We start from the raw sequence: 10445 nt of genomic DNA on the forward strand, positions 1-10445 counted from the left end.
GCTCCTCACCAACCACTATTACACGTCTTCCCAGATCATCTCTGAGCCTTCTGCTTTCTTCCCTCCTGTGATTGAAGCGTACACTTCAGAAACAGACTCGTCTTCTTTCCTGTCTGCTCTGGACTTCCAGCTTCATCCTGCTGCCCAGACACTCTGCTTTCATGCTAGGAGACCTTCCTCTAATATGCCATCGGAGTCCCTGCTATCAATGAAAATGCACCTGCTGACCTTAGCTGGGCACCTACCACAGCTCAGGCACTATGCTAAGTGTTTGGCTTGGATTATTGCATTTAATCCTCCTAACAAACTAATGATGTAGGTACTATTATTACCAATTTTACAAGTGAAGAAACTGATGCACAGGCAGGTTAAGTATTTTCCCCAAATCGTACAGCTGGAAAGTAGAGGAACTGGGGTGTTCTTGCTAATAGAAACAATGCTCCAGTTTGTAGCCCTGTAGTTTTATTTTTGCAAGCTGTCTTGAATAAATTTGTTGAAGTGGAATGATGGGGTCAAGCAGAAACCACACTGAATATTTTCATAGATTTTTTTCAAATTGCCCACAAAAGTGACTGTAAAAATTATACCCCCATCTCCAATGTGCAAGAGCACCTGGTAACCAACATCATTACCAACACTGGGTATTTCCAATCTTATACCTTAGTCGATCTGATGAGTAAATGATCTTGTTTTAACTTCTGCTCTTTAGTTAATAGTGAGGTTGAGCATATTTTCATGTTTATTAGCCTGTTCTAGTTTTCTGCACAGATACACATTTTAACAGGGCAAAACAGAACTGATTTTCTCCACAAAATTTGCATTTCCTTTATTCCCTGTTGATGGCACGATCACCCACCAGTTACTCAAAATAGAAATTCAGGAATAGATTTGGATTCTTCCTTTTCCCTTTCCCTCTATAGCTGGTCCATCAAGTCACAAGGACTCTGCTTTGTGAACGCCTCTAGGGTGGACTCGTTGCTGTCCCCGTGGGCTCCCCGATGGTACAGTCCCTCACCACCCTTCTTGCAATAGTCCTTGGGTGCTGCTGCTGAGGTAACTACTGCGTAGGCCTTGTCCCACATCCTCCTTGGTACCCTTAGAGGTGGCTGCCGATATCCCTACTGTACATTGCCCCCTCCCCTCAGAGAGGATGAATTTCCTCAGCCCCTTCTCCATTGCTCCTGACGGTTCCCTCTCCTTGGCTTCTTACATTTCAAAAGCCTTCCCACATCTCTCCATCTTCTGTGGAAGAGTCCCTCACAGCAGGCCCACTTCGAACCTGGGACCCGAGAAAGCCCCTGCAAGGTCAGACAGCCTATGGCAAAGCCACAGTGACTGACAGCTTAGATGGTGATTGGTGGCCTCTTTGTGAGTCTGATGACTTTCTTTCTCTCTCTTTTTGTCTCTTTATCTGTTCACACCTCCCTTTACTTTGTGCTCCTACCTTTTCTGCTCTTATTTTCCTGGTATCTCTGCTTTACAGTCTTTTCATCCATGCTTTTCTATTTGTTTCTCCGTCACTCTTTTCCAGCCCCAGTCACTTAATTGCCTTCTTTTTTCCTCCCAGAGAGCATAGGCTCTTGGGGCCCCAAGAAGAAGGCAGAGAGAAGGGCACCACGCAGTCCTCCATTGAGGGCAGAAAACAGCTACTACTCTTTTGCACTGTCTCTTGAGATAAGCAAGCAAACTCAGCTGTGCCTCCCCACCTCCCCCAGACCTGTGCCCATTGGCCCTGAGGCTGACCCATTACCATAAGCCAAGCCCTGTCACCCTTAGAAGCCCACATCTTTACCCCAAGCTGCCATAGCCTGTGTTCCTGCTCTCATCATCACTCTGAGGTGGCTCTTGGCCCCCTGCCTGAAACCATCCAAAATGACCTTTGTCCCTGAACATTCCTCCTGTAGAGACCCTCAGCCATCACACCCACTTCTCCATCCCCACCCATCCTGCTACCACAATAAAAAAAAAACCAGGTCTGCCCCAGCTCTCTGCAGCTCCTCCCACCTGGATGCCACACAGAGTCCAGGTGTTTTTAAGGAACCAGTCAAACAGCTCTGGAAGCTGACCTGGCTAGTTAAGAAACTTCAGAGATTTTTCAGATAAATCTTTATAAAGACAAGTACCTCTAACCTTCCTCAGAGGGAAGTTGACTTTCCTTATGGTGCCAACTTTTAAAAATGTTTTTAAGCACATATGAAGTAACAAATAAGCGAGTCTGGGGTGATGCTAAGAAATGAGGCAGATGAGTTGGAATAAAATGGAGCTTTTTCTGCTTGGGCCTGGAGCAGATTCTATGGGTGCAAAGGGCTGTTTCTGAGGAAGGCAAGGGATCAAAGGGAGCCCAGTGAACTGCAATCTGTTGCTCAGATTTGGCGATCCTCATGAGTTCAGTCTTGCTTTAGTGAGCAGGTCTGTAGCCAAATGCGCTGGTTTAGAGAAACCCCTTCAGGTCCTCCTGCCTGGGGGGGTGAAGGCCCTGTCTGTGCAGGCTCACTTCCCCACCGCAGAGGCAGGGGCTCCCAGAGCCCTCCCTGGTCCTGCGCCCTCTCCTCATCTCTGCCCTGCAGCTGAGGACAGTGGACATCTTCAGAGCTTTGGGGTGCCCACAGCAAAGAATGAATAGCATGCACCTCTTCCTGCCCAAACAGCTATCCTGTTGGCCTCCTTGTTCCTGCCTCTGGCTCAAGAGCCTGTTTAGATCAGGTTTCCTTTCTGTTATAGATGCTTTTACTCTGAATTTTGTTGAATTTAACTGAGGTTTGGATGTTTAAAAGCAAAGCCAACATCTGTTTTGTGCTTCTCCTGAAACTGCGTCACAGTTTAAGCCTCTGCAGCTGGCTCCTGTTTGCACCAACTTCACAGAGTCTCCTTCACCACCATGTTTCCTAGAGAGGCACTTCTCAAACTTTGGTGTGCCCCAGAATCACTTGGGGTGGTTGTTAAACATGCATATTCCTGGGCTTCTCACCACACCTGCTGAATCAAAATCTCTGGGTGGTAGGATCCAGGTATGTATATTTTTTAACAAGTTGACCAGGGAGTTTTGTTGTGTGACCAAGCCCAAACCAATGACCTATGGGGTCAAGAATGTGGGTTCTGGATGGGAGGCCTGGGTTATAATCCTGGATCTGCTGAGTGACTTTGCAAGAGTTACTTAACTGCTCTGTGCCCATTTTCTCATCTGTAAATTGTAGCTGATAGTATTTCTCTGGGAAATTGGTGAAAGAACTAAACAAGGAAATGTGTGTAAATCACTTCTAGAATAGTTCACACAAAAAGTGATTAATAAAATTATTCTCACCCCATTTAGTAAAGCTCCCAGGATCCTGCTAGGGTTAAGAGGTTTTATATCGCGAACAGGGTCTTTGTGATTGTGGCTGAGCAGGGCTGGAGGCTGGAGGTGATGAATCCTGCCATATTTCATCCTCCCACAGATGGGCAGCTTCTCTGGGCAGGCTCTTGCTCTGCTCCTCTGCAACCCTCCAGATCTCTAGCACGGGGCACGGGGTGGGAGCTCAAGAAAGCTAGTTCAGTTTTCCTGATCCTTTCCTCCCAACCAGCCAAGGACAAAGCAGTATTTGAATACTTCCTGAAGGAGCAATGCCATCCTCAAAGCCTCTTTACTTCTGCCTCCTTGTGGTCCAGACACTGCTCATCCTTCATCTCACAGTAAAATCCTGGACCTATATTTGACATTAATGTGACCCTGTGCTTGGCACAGACTAAACACTTCACATATATCCTCCCAGAAACTCCACAACACAGGTAATGTCATTAACCCCATTTTCAACAGAGAGAAATAAGGTTCCCAGAAGTCCTATCATTTGCTCAAGTCTACAAAGCTAACAGATGGTAGGGTGAGGATTTGAACCCGGGTCTCTGACCCTAGAGTCTACTCTTTACCACTGTGGTCCTCCAGGCAGTCACTGGCCTCTGTATCCCCTTGCAGCATCTGGCCAGTGAACCACACTTTACGGGATGTTCCCTGCTTGTATTTTCCACCCTTTCTTTCCAGACTCTCCACGCAGGCGCCAACGGCTTGTCAGTTTAACACAGCACTGTGATTTGATACAGACTCCGAATGAGGCTGCATCTCTTGCTAGCTGTGGGATCTTGGGCAAGTTAGTTAGCCTCTCTGAGCCTCAGTTTCCTCATCTATGAAATTGGACTCATAATGTGACCTATTGGTGGCTCAAAGCCACCAATAGTCATTTATCACGTTATTTATATGACATCTAATGAGCATTTATAATGACTGTCCTACACCTCTATCTTTTAGGGCAGAGATGGGCCAAATCTGTGCCACCGTGTTTTTGTATGGCCTGTGAGATAGGAGCAGTTTTTACATTTCAAAATGGTTGAAAAAAATTTTTTTTTTTAAATAATGTTTCATGACATGTGAAAATTATATGTAATTTAAATGTCAGTGTCCAAAAATAAAGTCTCAGTCATTTGCATATTGTCTGTGCTTACTGTCACTCTACAATGGCACAGTTGAGTAGTTGCAACGGAGACGGCATGGTTGGCAAAGCCAAAAATATTTACAATCTGATCCTCTACAGAAAATGTTTGCCAGTCCCTGTTCTAGGGACTAAAGAGATTATTCTAGAGCTTTTGCATAGTCCCAGCCTGGTCTGTAAGTTAGAAGAAGCCCTCTGAACTTGGGCCTCTGACAGTATGTAAAGAGCAGCAAGGCTCCCATGTAACTGAAGACCATGTTGGAAAAAGCAGGTTACGGAGTGTTGCCATAATGTAGGTTTCGGACACAGTGACACAGAGGAAGAGGCAGAAAGAAGACAATAAGATCTTTAGCTGGGCCTCAAAAAGGCACACCATCCTCTCCAGCAGACACACCTCATCACCTAGCTTCCAGAACTTCCCAGCCTGCCTTGCATCTAGTGAGGTGTGTGATTAAGTCCTGGACAAGGACCTGTAAGCAGAAGAGCTGCATCACCTTCCAGAACACGTTCTTAAAGACAGCCAGCAGGTATTCTTCACCCGCTCTTGACTCTCTCCTTAACCCTGTTGCCTGGGAGATAGCTGGAGTTCTAGCATCCATTTTGGACCATGAAGATAAGAACCACTTCCTCGGGTCAGTAGAACAGTGATCTGGAAGTAGGCTGGGTCCCAAGGACTCTGAGGAACAGAACTACCCCTCCAGGCCTGAATTGCTTACCTTAGACTTTTACATGAGGAGAGAAAAAGGAAAAAACGACTTGCCTGTTGAAGCTATTTTGGAATTCTTATGCTGAGTCAGACTTAATCCCGATAGTCCTCATAATGTCTTTTAGTGATAATTTACACTTCCCTTTCCAATTGTCCTTGACCTTCATTTTAATAGACTTCCCCTGTAGCAAAACGTGGGGAAGCTGTGGGGTTGGGGGTACAGCTGTCCTTGGTGATTGGGGAGGTAGTGTGGAAGGGCGGTGAAGAACACAAGCTTGTTAAGGGCCCTTCCTGGTGTGTGCCTTCAGATGCCCTGTCAGCGGCTCAAATTTGACTCAAGGCGAAATCCACCTTCTTCACTTCCTTTTGTCTGCCCACGACACTGTCATTCTCTCAGTTTCTAGAAGTCCAAGCTTCGGAGTCTCAGCCTGGCAAAGGAGAATGATGGCAGTACCTTTTCTCAGCTTAGCACTGAGCTGGGCACCTACAAGAAATTTTGCATTATTTTTATTTTTTAAGCTATTTTCATTATCATCATCATTTATCCTGATTGTTGCCCAAGTACTGAAAGCAAGCATTGCCTTTATGAAATCGAGAACTGGTCATTTTCCCATTACTTTAAATCTTTTGTTACCCAACCTATCACAGTGCCTCGAAAGCAAAGACCTTAGTCCAGCCAGAAATCTCTTTACAGTCTGGCTGAAGCCAGCCTCTTCCTTCATCTCCTACCTCTTTCAGAAAACTAAAGTGCAGACACCGCGAGGTACCAAGTCAGCCTTTCAGCGGTAGCCTGTTCCCACACTGTGTTGTATAAATTGGCCACTAGAGGGACCCTTCTCAAAGTTAACAACTAGAATGAGGGCCCGTGTTGGGTGCGGGGAGGGGAGAGGAGAGGCTGGAGGCGGATAGAGGCTTCAAGGTTTGTTTCCCAGCATCCTCATCCAAGAGCAGGTGGTAGAAGTTGCTGACCTGGCTCGGGGCCTTGGGTGTTTATTCAGGCAGGTGGAAGCAGGCCCTGGGAGGGGGAGGAAAGCAAGGGTGGAAACGGGGGAGAGAGCACTGGAAAATCTGTAACAGGCCTCCCTTGTTCTCCTAACACTCTGTGCAAAATCAGACTGAACAGACTAGGATACGTTTTTTGAGTCAGGCTCAAATCCTTTGCTTTCTGAACTGACAAATTCAGGAATCAAATAGATTCAAATATTATAGTACCCCTCTCTATCTAAATTCACTTTCCAAACTCAGAAATCAAACGGATTAGGATCATGGAGGATATTTGTACTATATATTTTAGGAGGAAAAAAATACATTGAGATGTAAGATGATAAAATATTTTCTGTCCGATACCTTAAATAAAATATTTTCTGTCTGATAATGTGTATTTTACAAAAAATATAATTATTAGGCTTTTAGGACTAAATTTATTACTTGAGTCATGTTTATTGAAATAGTGCATTTTTTAAACTGCTTATATGTTCTATAAAGCCAGAATCATGACAACATGATTTATAATTGTCATTGCTTTCATAGCTACATTTTGTTGCTATAGAATCAAGTTCAATTTTTCTCTAATCCATGTTCAAGATCCTCAGTAATAGTACCCATATTTTTCTATCCAGCTAAGCAGTCTTCCTGCCTACCAACATCTGTCTGTTCATTTCTTGCCTTTGCTGTCACAGTTCTCCATGCTAGGAACTGATGTCGCCCCTCCTTTGCCTTCAAAATATAATCCTTTCTTTCGAGAGAAACATTTCTTTTCTCAACTGTAATCCTCAGAATGTATACCACAGACTTTAACACGCCATTCATTTTCTGAAGTTGTATATGCACAAGCCTCATACTTTAACAAAATTGTAAGCTAAAGATAAGGACTGGGCCGCTTTTTTCTTTCTTTTCCTTTCCTTTGTTAATTCTTTATTCAGTGTCAGGCCAGTAGCAGACTTTCAATAAATATCTCGGAACCACTACTAAATTTGCCACTTGTTCAAAGGCCAACATTTGACTTAGAAGTACATCAAGAGCAAATGCGAACCAGAGATAATAAAACCCTGCGAAATGCAATTTCCTGTTTTGTGTAATGCTGAAGTCAAATATTTCTACCACATCTCCTAGGAAATATCGAACGAGTCAAAGTTGGAAAATGTAAGGAAGCCAAACTGAATAGCTGCTAATGCAATAAAAATGAAGCACAGGTTTTCCTAGCTATAGACCCCTTTACTCTGTGACAAGTCTCGGAGTAAAGCCAGCATTTACATGTGCAGAGCACAGGATGAGCCCAGAGTCTGCCTGCATCTGTGCAGGTGTGGCCTCTCATTCTATTTTTTTCTTTGGTTTCTGTTCACATTTTAATGCTCTGCAGGTGAGAGACTGACTAGAGGAGGCTCTCCTAGCAGCCACGGGAAAGAGCTAAGGGGGAGCAGAGTTTGCCATCCCAAAATATGCCTTTTGGGATACTGATTCTTTTAAGGTGGTTATTTTTAAGAAATAAATTCTCAGGAAAAAACTTCGACCTTCCCCCTAACTACCTAAAAGAATTTAGATAGAGGACCCACTCCAGGAAGGGAGCTATCATCATAGATAACTATAGTTTAACATGAGCTAGTGTGATAGACAGGGAGGAACCCAACGAGGCCATTTGATCAAAGTCTTCTCTGTGTCCTATTGTTAAAGATGGCCCAGCAAACATTTGTTTACCAAACATTTGCTTTTCCATGTTCACCTTAAATTGCCTTTCTCCCCTTTAAAGTCCCAAATCACAACCCCCCTCCCCACATTTCTCTTTAGCTCAGGATGGCATATAAACCTCAACTGCCCAATTTGTCCTGAGGTCCCATATTCTTATAGAACCCATTTGGTTATTTTTTCCTATTTATCGGTCTCATGTCAGTTTGATTATTAGACCAGCCGGAAGAACTTAGGAAAGTAGAAGGAAAATTATTTTTCCTACCCTACAGGGCCAAGGACTAGATGGCAGGTCTTATGTCTGGAGATTTATGTGGGGACATCGGCTCCTGTCCCACCCTTCCATGGGGTCCTCAGCCTGGCAGGGCTAGAGGTAGCAGTGATGGGGACAGTGTCCAGACTACATTTCCCAGACTCTCCTGCCAACTGCTTTTGGTGGGAGTCTACCTCTGAGAGATACTGGCAGGAGCCAAAAGCAACAAAAGAAACCAGCCACACTGTCTCCTGCCTTTGGTAGGATCTCTGGCAGTAGCAACAGCTGCAGGAGGGTGGGCTCCATGGCCAGCTACGCAAACAACAGCAGTGGCAAAGCCTCTAGCAGGCCAGTGGTGAGGGCTGATGTCTGGGTTATTCCCTTTTCCCTCATGCTGACACATTCCCCACAACACATTTACAACCAGTTCTCTTCATGAAATCTCTCTGCATAAAGTATATAAAATGGGTGCTGATTTCCCACCTGGACCACATTAATTCAGGTGCCAGTTAAACTGTCCAAAACCTGGATGCTGTGTGTAGGACAAAGGGCCCAGGTGCAGAACCAAATTGGGCCAAAAAGTGAGGAAATGCAGGGTAGAAGGAGTGTCAGACCAAGGAGTAAGCACCTGAAGCAAGCTTCCTCTGCTGTTCACAGGCTAGTGAGTGAGGGCCCGATGGCCTACGAGGGGCCAGGACAGATAGCAGGACAACCCCAGTGCAGCCTCTGGGTGTACCCTGAGAAGAGATCCAGAAGGAGGAGGGAGGAATGGAGAGGTCACAGTGAAAGAGAAGGACCTGCTAAATCTGGCTATGAGGCCAGATTTCCAAAGATACATTTGCCGCAGAGCTTAGGGCTGGCCTCATAGCATAGACTGATGAGAAAATTGATTTCAGGTTACCACTTAAGAACATACGTTGGGGTTAAGATGGATTTGATAATACACTCTAATTCGATAATATCTTAGAGTTAAGACAGATTTGATGAGACTTTTAAAAACTCAAATTTCGTTTGGGCTATAAATTTGATGTTAGCCAAATAAAAGTTCTTTTCTTTCTTGGGGTTTCTCTGTCACTAGGCTAGACTTACTTCTAACAAATAGAGTGCTACAAAGGTCGTAGGATGCCACGTCCAAGAATAGGTTACATAAGGCTGTGACTTCCATCTTGCTAAGTGCCCTCTCTCTCTGGCTCTGCTCACTTGCTGGCTCTGATGATACCAACTACCATTTGTGAGCTGCCCTACAGAGAGGCCCAAGTGGCAGGAAACTAAAGGCGGCCACTGGCCACCAAGTAACTGAATCTTGCCAACAGCCTTATGAGTGCGCTGGGGAGCAGCTACCTCCCCAGTCGAGTCTTGAGATAACTGCAGTCCTGGCTGACATCTCGATTGCAGAGGACCCAGCTAAGCTACACCCAGATTCCTGACATGTAGAAACTGTGAGATAATAAATGTTGTAAGCTTCTGAGTGCTGGGTAATTTGTTACACAGCATAGATAGCTAATACAGGTACTCTCCTCTGAGTCCTGCCAAGGTGAGGGCTTCTTTCCCCTTCCTTCCTCTACTGCAGTCCAGAGCTTGGGCCCCATTCAGCAGTAGATGGACAGAGATGAATGACCAATGACCCACTCAGAGACTGACCCCAAGGAGTAGCAGGATCCTTGGAAAGGAGGAGGAGCAGAGGAGATAAATAGTCTAAAAAGGAGCAGCAGGGAAGAGGGGAAAGTGTGTGTGGCGGGGTGCAGTTTCCAAGAGGAAAGTCCTTGAGAACTGAGAGCTAAGCCCACACGTGTTAGAGGAGCTGGGTAGAGGGTGGGTGTTCCTCAGGGCTGAATCTCAGCCACATGCTCAGGCATAGGAGAAACATTTTATTTCCTTTGCTTTTCTTTAAAAAAAACCTAATGGACTGTATCTCCAACTCTGCCCCCCACTGGGCAGTCATTCCTAAGGCCAAGGCTACTTTCCCAGGGTAGGGCAAAGGCTCTTAGTCATTCCTGGTGTGGATCTCTCTAGGTATTGTCAGCAGTTACCCACTGTCTTAGTCTGTATCGTGTTTTCAGGTCTGCTGGCTCTGACGATCCTCGCCCTACGTGGAGCACAAGAGTCTTCAGGAAGCCTTGCCCAGGCCTAGGATCTGGCCTCCCTGTGCCCCATGCAAAGCTCCCCTCTAAGGCTCTGCCACCTCCTTGGGCTCTGCCAGGGAGCGGAACACTGGTCCTGTCTCTTTTTGGGAATCCAAGACCCTTTTCTTTCTAATTTCCTTTGGGTCAGAAGCAATTCCTCCTCTCCTTTTTGCTCCACACTTCCTTCAAATCTCTCCAACTCTTCTCTTTCTAGACCTCTG

Source organism: Pteropus alecto, unplaced genomic scaffold, assembly GCF_000325575.1.
Source record: "Pteropus alecto unplaced genomic scaffold, ASM32557v1 scaffold86, whole genome shotgun sequence".
NCBI classification, from domain to species: Eukaryota; Metazoa; Chordata; class Mammalia; order Chiroptera; family Pteropodidae; genus Pteropus; species Pteropus alecto.